The 11,022-nt window shown below is 36.2% G+C and overlaps 1 protein-coding gene across 1 annotated transcript in view; it reads right to left on the bottom strand.

Moving 5' to 3' along the window:
* Window positions 1-11,022, bottom strand: part of Cask (calcium/calmodulin-dependent serine protein kinase (MAGUK family)) — a gene marked incomplete in the record, with an annotated part of 363,168 nt that overhangs the window by 255,175 nt on the left and 96,971 nt on the right.

The following is an 11,022-nucleotide window of genomic DNA, read 5'->3' as shown; positions in this document are numbered from 1 at the left end:
TGGTTTTTCTCCGGTACCGGGAACCGAACTCACGACCTTGCGCTTGCCAGGCAGGCGCTTTTGCCGCTGAGCTAAATCCCCAGCCCCCAAAAAGTTAATATTTCAATAAGAGAGTCTAGAAGAAATAGATAAATCCATACATACATATGAATTACCAAAACTGAACCAAGATGATATGGAAAAACTTTGAGTCAACCAATAAGAGGCAATAAAATTAATGCAGTTATAAAAACTTTACCAACTAAGAAAAGCTCAAGACCCAATAGATTCACTGCTAAATTTTCTAGCACTTCAGGGAAGAACTAATACCAGAACTCCTCAAAATCACCCCTCAAATTGAAAAAGAAGAACCTCTGCCCGTCTCATTTCTTGAGGCTAGCATTACCCTAACACCAAAACCAGAAAAGTCTCAAACAAAAAAAGAAAACTGCAGCCCAATTTCATTAATCAACATCAACCCAAATATGATCATTTCAACAGATTTCAATAGAAAAGGCCTTTGACAAAGTCTAGCACCTATTCATGATAAAAATTCTGATGAATGCAGGTAAATAAAAATTCTGATTTACCTAAAATTGATAAAACCCATTTAAAACAAACCCACTACCAACACTGTACTAAATGGCATAAAACAAAGCATTCCCTGTAAATCAGTAACAAGAGTGTTCACTCTCACCACGTCTGTTCAACATAACACTTGAAAATTGAGCCAGAGCAGGCAGGCAAGAGAAACATACAAGGGATATGAATAGGAAAGGAATAAGGCTAACTATCCTTATTTGCAGATGACATGATCTTTACATTGAAAATCCCAGAAAACTCCACCATAACACTCTTAGAACTAATACATAAATTCAGCAAAGTGGCTGGATACAAAATCAATATACAAAAATCAATAGGGTTCCTGTACATCAACAATGAGCCCACCAAGAAATTCACATTAGCTTCAAAAAAAAAAAAAAATTTAAATATCCAGGAATTAACCTAACCAAGGAAGTGAAACATTCCAATAACAAAAACTGTAATACTCTAAAAAATAAGATTGTAGAGGACATTATAAAATGGAAAGACATCACTTGTTCCTCGATAGGCAGAACCAGTATTGCCAAAGTGGCTATGTTACCAAAAATTGTATAGATTTAATTCATTAATGCATGATTTAATGTAATTCCAACAAATATATCAACAGCGTTCTTTACATAACTAAAGAAATCCTAAAAAATTTATATGTAACCAGGAAAGACAAAGAATGACAAAAGAAATATTGAGCACAAAGACCAAGCAAGAAGTATTATAATCCTAGATTTCAAGTTAGTTGACAAAGTTACAATAATAAAAACAGCATAGTACTGGCACAAAAACAGATATATTGACCAATGGAATAGAATGAAGGATAATCAGCCATCTGATTTTTGACAAAAGGGCCAAATACAAATGCAGGAGAAAAGACAGCCTCTTTACTAATAGTGCAGGAATAACATGTGAATAAGAATGAATCTGGGCTGGGGATTTAGCTCAGCGGCAAAAGCGCCTGCCTGGCAAGCGCAAGGTCGGGAGTTCGGTTCCCGGTACCGGAGAAAAACCAAAAAAAAAAAAAAAAAAAGAACGAATCTATTCCCATATTTCTCACCTTGTACTAAAAGCAAATCAAAACAGATCAAAAATCTAGATTTAGAAACAGAAAAACTAATCTGCTACAATATAAACAAGGTGAAACTCTTGAAGCCATAAGCATACCCCAACTGTAGAAAACTAATACCAAGAATCAACAAATCAGATTATATCAAATTATAAAGCTTCTGTATAGCAAAGGAAACAGCCAATAAATTGAATAGAAAATTTATGGGGTGAGAAGAAATTTTTGCTAGAGAGCTAATATCTAGAATACATAAAAAAATTGAAAACAATTAGACCTCCCAAAATAAAAGTTTGAATTAAAAATGCACAGTTGCAATAAATCTACTTCTGGAAAGAAGTACAAATGGCCAGTGAGTACATTAAAAAATGTTCAGCATTATTTTCCATTAGAGAGATGCAAATCAAAACAACATGGAGATTTTGTATTATTTCAGTAAGAATGACAATGATCAAAGATTCAAAAAAACCACAACAAATGTTGGTGGGGTTGTAGGGAAAAAGAACCCTTCTACACTGTGAGAATGTAAACTAGCACAACCATAATAGAAATCAGTATGAAGATTTCTCAAAAAACTAAAAATAGAAAATAGAAATTGCATTTAACCTAGCTATACCTCTTCTGGGTGTATTTCTGAAAGTGTTAAATCCATCATATTATAGTGATATGGGTATATCCATGTTTATAGCAGCAAAATTCACAATACTTAAATTATGAAAGTGTCCATCAACAGATAAGGGGCAAAAAATGTGGTATATATACAAGTCAGCCATAAAGAAGGATAAGTCTGAGTCATTTGTAGGAAAATGGATGTTGAAACCATAATACTAAGTAAAGGAGACACAGAATTAAATATCTGAGAAGCCCAAAATATAAATACTGGGAATCGAACTCAGGACCTTGCAATTTCTAGGCAGGCACTTGTACCACTGAGCTACATCTCCAGCCCCAATATAAATAATTTGAAGAGCAAAATAAAAGACAGATGGTAGGAGACAGTGAGGTAGTCTCTGCAGAGATGGAAAGGGAATCTGGGAAAAAGAAAGAAAGAAAATGCAATATGTGTATGTACTAATTCCCCCAAATAACTGTGATTATTATGTATCTAAAATATATCCCACTAGGGGCTGGGGATTTAGCTCAGTGGCACAGTGCCTGCCTGGCAAGCTCAAGGTCATGAGTTCGATTCCTCATACCAGAAAAACAAACAAAAAAATAAAATATATCCTACTAGTAAAATACTCCTTAATGCATTTAACCTTTATTATGAAGAGAAAACTCCAATGGAAGTAACTACCATACATGATATAAATGAAAGAGTAATTCACTTGATACCTTAGCTGATAATTTTGAGAAAAATTTTAAGAAAAAAATACACAAAAATGTCCTCAAAGTGGATGCTTCCCCCTAAGGAGCAGGCTGGCACCGAATGTGTGGCACACCCCCATCCCGAGGGGCAAGCAGGCCAGTACCAGACATGTGGTGCTCTTTCTCTCTGGCTACAGCAAGAAAGCCTGTATCCTCCCTGACTCAAGAGTGCAACCATCCACGAACTCCAACCTGGATCTATATTTTGCTTCCCCTGGGCATGGGGAAGGGGAAGCAAGGACTAACCAAACAACCTGATCCCAGATAACACATGGGTAGAGCAAAAGTAATCAGACCCTGTGACTGTCAACATTAAATCCAACTGCCCACTTGAACCCCTCCCTGCTCTGAAGCCTACATCCAGCGGAGACCAGAGAGTGAACAGCATTTCTGATCTACCAACAGGGCAAGTACATGCCTTGGCTCAAACAGTGACTACAATCTGGGTGAATGGATAGAGGGGCCTCTGGCACAGGGAAGGCACCTCAAAAATCCACAGGTGGAGGAAATCATCACTGGATGGATTCTAAGACTGCAGATATTGGAAAGAAACCACTCTTTAAAAAATATAGGTTTTTTTTTTCCTCAATCTTTTTCTGAGTTTTTAAAACTTTTAATCTTTTTATCTTTTTGTCATCAGGTTTCTTAGTGGACTGGGTTTTTCCCTCCTTTTTCTATTCTTTTAGTTTCTTTTCTCTTTTTCCCTTCAGCTTTTTTCCCTTTCATCTTATCTTTCATTTCCTATATTTTCTCTGTTTATTTTTTTATCTTTTTTTTCTTATTGTTCTTTCCTAGAACTGTTCTCTAACACTGCTGCCTTAGTTACTTTTCTATCATTGCTGAGACAAAATACTTGATACCCAGTTAAAGGGGGAAAGGTTTATTGGGCTCACAGTTTGTAGAGGTTTCAGTCCATAACTGGCTGGCACCAAGACAGGGTGGCTTGGCAGAGCAGCATCACAGAGGAAAACTTCATGGCACCCTCAAGGTAGCAAAAGCAACAATAGGCTTTAACAGCATCTTTCTGGCCCTTTTATCTTATCCAGACTACTTAGGGTGAGTAGCACTGACACCCTTCATCCCAGTGCCCTTGAGCCTAGCATTGTACCATGAATCAATTCCAGCGTCACACACTCTAGATCCAGCTATTGCTGAAAAAGCCCCACCTATGATTGCATGAGGCTCGTGGGGGGGACATCTAGACATAAGCCACAACTATCAATTTCCTTATACTCAATAGGACCCCCCATCTCATTTTTCTCTCCTCCTACCCCATTTTTTAAATTTTGCTTTTTCATTCTGATACCCCACCTCCTCTATACTTACCAGTAGAACTATAAATTATAGCTCTTTATGAATCTATAGACAGCTAGTTAACTTTATGCTAGTGGTACTGAGTACTGTTCTATTGTTACTCAAGTTATTCTGTTTAGCATATATTTACTATAGGGCAATGGCAGGTCCACATTTGGTTTGTCTTAGTGTTCACACTATAATTATAGATAGACTTCTTTTTTGTGGTTAATGGTGGTACATTATTGGTACTTAGGGTTTGTCAATATTTAGTGTTTGGTGGTATATTTGATGCTGATTTTATTATTATAGCCAAGGTGACATAGCAGCTGTTATTACTTGGTTTTCTTGGGATGCCAATATCTGGAATGCCTTGGATTCATTATCAATACTGTGGCCCAATACTGGAAAACTGGGTACCTGGCCAGTATGCTACAATCCTCTTTCCCAAGTAAATAGAGATGGTTGGATTCAGGGACAGAGGCAAAGGCCAATAGTTAGCTGTGCCCACAGGACATCGCTGAAAAGTAGACATTAAGTAACAAAGTCTCTATACTAGAAAAAAAGCTTTCTACTACAATGAACCCACAAGCCTCAATAAAAACAAAAAATAGAAACATGGAAGGACAAGTCAACAAAATGCCTCCAAACACTCCCAACTCCTCCAAAGATGATCCATGGTGTATCAAGGAGAAGAAAACCAAATGCCACACATCTGAATTATTTGAAATTGTATAAGGGGTGAAAACAAAACAAAACAATAAGAAACAGATATTGGGCCAAATAAAATAATGTAAATGTACAGAACACACTAATAAAAAGCTAGCAGAGCTAAAGAAAATGATTCAAAACATGAATGACCATCATGGAAAAGAATTAGATTCCATAAAAAGACTCCAAATAGAAATTCAGGAGATTAAAATTTCTATTGAAAGTACTGGCAGCAGAATGAATACACCAGATAGAATGTGCAGTTAAGAAGAAGAGAAACGTAGAGAATCACCAACAGGAAGAAAAGGCAATGAGAGGAATAAGTCAGTACCTATTAGTAATAACTCTCAATGTGAATGGTCTCAATTCCCCAATCAAAAGACTCTAACTGGCAGAATCAGGAAACAAAAATCCAATGATATGCTGTGTAAAAGAGAAACATTTAACCTCAAATGAAACTCATAGACTAAAAATTAAAGGATAGAAAACAACATTCCAAGCAATGGTAACACACACAAAAAAATAGGTGTGGTAGATTAACTAATGGTCAACTTGTAACACCCAGCTGAACTGAACCTGAATTGGCATGGTTTTGAGTGTGGAAGGCACATCTGAGGATTGTTGCCAACAGCATAAAAGGAGAACTGGAGGGGAAGATGGTGTGCTGTTGATTCTCCTGGAGAAGCTTGTCATGCTGGTTTTCTTGATATGAACTCTGCAGTTCTCATCATCGGAGGAGCTTGGGTCCTTGCTGTCACTGAGGATGGCTGTGGTTCTCTTCAGGGGAGCTCTGGTCCTTACCTTGAGCATCCCTTCCTGGCTCCAGTGCAGATCTCTTAGCTTGGTAGCACAGATCCTTCATCCTGCTGGTACATATTTTCTAGCTTCCACCATTGATTTTTGGGCCTTCACAGTGTAGATCCTTGATATAAACATGCATGGGACATTATCATGGCCTATAGGCCTCCAGCTGGACTCACAGAGGACACTGCCATGTGCTCTAGCTCTTCAGCTGGACTAATGCAGGATTATTGCTGTGGGATCCAGGCCCTCACCTGGATTCTTTGGGTCTCTAGTGAGTTGACAGGTCTCTTGCACTCTTCTGCATTTCACCCTTTGAGTAAATATTATAAAATACTCCTATAAATTATGTGCCCTATATTAAATCTATCCCCTTTGCAAACTTGGACTACAACATGTAGCTATCCTGTATTCAGAAAAAAGTGGACTCCAAGCCAAAACTGATCAAAAGAAGCAAAGAAGGTCACTACCTATTGGTTAAGGGAACAATCCAGTGGGAAGAGATAACAATTATTGACATATATGTGCCTAATAATGGTGCAAGCAACTTCATAAAGTAAGTACTATTGCACATAAAAACCCAGATACATGTTAATATAATTTTAGCGGGGGAACTTTGTGCCCCACTATCACAAATAAAAGGGTCAACTAGACCAAAAAATCAACAAAGAAATATTAAAGTTGAACAAAACCTTCAAATTAATGGATTTCATGGATATCTAGAATGTTCCACCCAACATCAGAATACACATTCTTTTAAGCAGCAGATGGAACTTCCTCCAAAATAGACCACATACTAGCCAACAAAGCAAGCTTAATTAAATGCAAAAGAATCAAAATTATACCATGCATATTATCAGATCATAGTGCAATGAAACTAGAAATCAACAACAAAAGGAAACACATAAATTATGAAAGTACATGGAAACAAGCAATACACTGTTAAATAAACAACAGGGTACAGAAGAAATTACGGAAGAATGAAGACAGTTTAGTTTAGAACTAAATGATAATGTCGGTACAATACACCAGAACTTATGGGACACAACAAAAGCAGTCCTAAGAGGAAGATTTAACTGCAAACACATATCATAAAATCAGAGCAAGCCCAATAAAGAATGTAACAAGGCATCTCAAGGTCCTAGAAAAACAAGAGCAATCCAAACTCAATGTTAGTACAAAGATGGAAACTGTAAAGATCAGAACAGAAATCAATGAAATTGAGACTAATAAATAACAATACAAAGAATCAATGATTTTAAGAGTTGATTTTTTAAAATTATAAACAAAATCGGCAAATCCTTACCCAGTATAATCAAAAAAGGAGAGGAAAGACCCACATCAATGCAATTTGAAAGGAAAATGGTAAAAGCACAGCAGACACTGTCAAAATAAAAAAGATCATTAATAACTTTGCAAACCTGTATGCCAATAAATTGGAGAATTCAGAATAAATAGATAGCTTCCTAGATATGAATTACCAAAACTGCACCAAGAACATTTACAAACTCCCAATAAGCCAATAACAGGAATTAAAAATGAAGCAAAAAAAAAAAAAACACCTAACAACTAAGAAAAGTCCATGTATAGATGGATAAACTACTGAATTCCACAAAATCATTAGGGAAGATCTAATACCAGTACTCCTCAAGCACTTTAATGAAATTGAAAGGGAAGGAGTACTTACAAAGTCATTGTGGAAGCTAGCATTATCCTGATTCCAAAACCAGAGAAGGATTCAACCAAGAAACAAAATTATAGATCTAGCTAATTAATACAGATGCAAAAATCCTCAACAAGGTACTGGCAAACAGAATGCAATGAACCATGCAAAAAAATCATACACCATGACCAAGTAAACTTCATCACAGGGATGCAAAAATGGTTCAATGCATGTAAATCAATAAATGAAATACATCAAATAAAGAGAAGTATAAAAGGCACGTGATCATCTCAATGGATTCAGAAAAAGCCTTTGACAAAACTCAACATCTTCTCATGATAAAAACACTGAAGAAAATAGGTATAGAAATTATATACCAGATATAAGCTATTTATGACAAACCAATGGCCAACATAATATTAAATGGAGAAAAACTGAAAGTTTTCCCTCTAAAATCAGAAACAAGACAAGGGTGTCCACTATTTACACTCCTGTTCACCACAGTACTGAAACATTAGTAAGAGCAATTAGGCAAGAAAAAGAAATAAAAGGGGTATATATAGGAAAAGAAGTCAAATTATCATTATTTGCAGATGACATGATCCTTTACATACAGTGCCCAAAAATCCACGAACAGACTTAGAATAGCCAAATTCAATAATATAGCAGGATACAAACTCAGCACACAAAAAAATAAGTAGCATTCCTGTATACTAATAATGAACCCACTGAGAAAGAAATTAGAAAAACATATCACCAGGAAAAATTAAACATTTAGGAATTACCCTAAGTAAAAGACCTCAACAATAATACTATTGAAATAGTATTCTCTGAAAAAGGAAATCCAAGAGGACTTCAGAAAATGGAAATAGATCACCTGTTCTTGGATAGGTAGAACAAATATAGTCAAAATTGTCACACTTCCAAAATTGATATATAGATTTAATGCAATATCAATCAAAATACCAACAACATTCTTTACAGGACTGAAGAAAAATATCCTAAAATTTATAAGGAATGAGAAGAAACCCAGAATAGCAAAAGCAATCCTTGTTAACAAGAGCAAAGCAGGAGGCATCACGATCTCAGACTTAAAATTATATCCCAAGGCTGCAGTGCTAAAAACATCATGGTACTGGCACAAAACCAGACATGAACATCAGTGGAACAGAACAGAAGATGCAGAAATAATCCCAGGTACATTCAACTATTTGATCTTTTATAAAGGGTCCAAAAACATATATCGGAGGAAAGCTAGTCTGTTTAATATATAGTATTGGGAAAATGGCTATTCACAGAGAAGATTGAATCTAGATCCGTATCTCTCATCAAAATGGATGAAAGAAGAAATGGTAAAACAGAAATGCTTAACCTGCTGGAAGATTAAAGGCATAAAACTCTTGAAGTCATGGGTGTAGAAAAGGACTTTCTGAACAGAACTCTCGTTCTACAGTAAATAGTACCAAGAATTAGCTATTGGTATCATATCAAGTTAAAAGATTCTGTACAGCAAAATAAACAACAGAGTGAAAAGAAAACCTACAAAATCAGAAAAATTTGCTAGCCTTTCCTCAGAGTACTAATATCTACAACATAAAAAGAATTTTAAACAATTAGACCTCCCAAAATAAAAGACCCAATTAAAAATGGGCAAGTGAAATGACTAGACACTTCAGAGAAGTACAAAAGGCCAATAAATGCATGAAGAAATGCTCAACATCACTAGTCTTTAGAGAAATGCTAATTAAAACAATGTTGAGATTCCATCTCACTTCAGAAAGAATGGCTATCATCAAGAAATCAAATAATAACAAGTGCTGGAAAGGCTACAGGGAAAAGGGAACCCTTTCACATTGGTGGTGGGAATGTAAATTAGTGCAACCACTATGAAAATCAGAATGGAGATTCCTCAAAAAAACTAAAACTACGAGTTTCATTTGACCCAGCTTTCCTTTCCTAGGTATTTTTCCTAAAGAGGTAAATACATCACATTACAGTGGTACATACCAATTTTTATAGCAGCACAATTCGTAACAGATAAACCTTGGAAGTGGTTCGTGACCTCAGTTCATGACCTTGATTCTTTTCATGATTCTGGTTGCAAACTCAGTTGGATGAGAACCAAGCCAAATTCAGTGGTTAGGTTCAATGCTGATCTTATGCAGAAATTTGATTTGGTTCTTCTCCAGGTAAGTTTGTGACCAGAATTGTGTTCCTAAACTGAGGTATGCTGTATATCCATCAACAGATGAATAGATAAAGAAAAATGTGATATTTATACATGACGAAGTACTACTGTGCCATAGAGATCCACTTGGAGTCATTTGTAGGGAAATAGATCTCCCTTGAGACCATAGTGTGAAGTGATTTAAATCAGACACACAAGCTTAAGTATTTCATGGTATTTCTTACATGAGACATCCCAATTACAAATATAGAGCAAAATAAGAAATAGGTAATAGGAAGTGGGGAGACGGGTCTTTCTCAAATGGGAATGGGATTAAGAGATGGAGGAAGGGAGGGAGGAGGGAAAGGGGATGAAAAAAGGAATTAATATATTATGTACCTATAGCAGCTCCACTCAAAGAATGTAAACATTATTGTACTGTATGCATATACCAATAAAAATAAATTAAAAATGGAAAATATCCTTAAGCTAAATCTCAATCATAGAAACATGTACTAGAGGATTTCAATTCATAAACTGGCCACAATATAAGGCTGAAGATAAAAGCATCCCTCCTTAATCCATTTGGGCTTTTATAACAAAACACCAGAGACCGAATAGCTTATAAACAAAAGTTTTTTCTCACACTTCTGGAAAGCTGGGAAGTTTAAAATCAAGGTAGCAGTAAATCTGGTATCTGGTGAGAGCTTGCTTTCTGGTTAATAGATGACATTTTTTCACTGTATCCTCTCCGGGAAAAAGGAGGCAGCTTTCTAGTGCCTCTGTGTTTTGACACTGCATACGCAGGGAAAAGTTTTAATTTGCTTAAGAAGAAAATGAGTTTTTTTGGCTTGCTTGTTGTTTCAAGAGTGCTCTGGAAGAAATAAAGGAAACCATACCTTTCACAATAACATCCAAGAAATTGAAATATTTAGGAATCAATCTAACAAAAGAAGTAAAAGATCTATTTAATGAAAACTACAGTACTCTGAAGAAAGAGATTGAAGAAGACTTCAGTAAATAGAAAAATATGCCTTGCGCATGGATAGGAAGAACCAACACTGTGAAAATGGCCATACTCCCAAAACTGCTGTACAGATGCAATGCAATTCCCATTAAACTACCATCAGCATACCTCAGAGATCTCGAGAAAACATGCCTTAAATTCATCCAGAACCAGAAAAGACTCAGAATAGCAAAAGCAATCCTGGGTAACAAAGACAAGGCAGGTGGAGTCACAATCCCTGACCTGAAATTATACTACAAAACTACTGTCATAAATCAACTTGGTAGGGGCTGGGGATTTAGCTCAGCGGCAAAGCGCCTGCCTGGCAAGCGCAAGGTCGTGAGTTCGGTTCCCGGTACCGGAGAAAAAACCAAAAA

Source organism: Chinchilla lanigera, unplaced genomic scaffold (assembly GCF_000276665.1).
Source record: "Chinchilla lanigera isolate Chin_1 unplaced genomic scaffold, ChiLan1.0 scaffold00164, whole genome shotgun sequence".
Lineage (NCBI taxonomy): Eukaryota > Metazoa > Chordata > Mammalia > Rodentia > Chinchillidae > Chinchilla > Chinchilla lanigera.
Note: the sequence above shows the minus strand (reverse complement) of the source record. Positions and strands in the feature narration are given on the sequence as shown.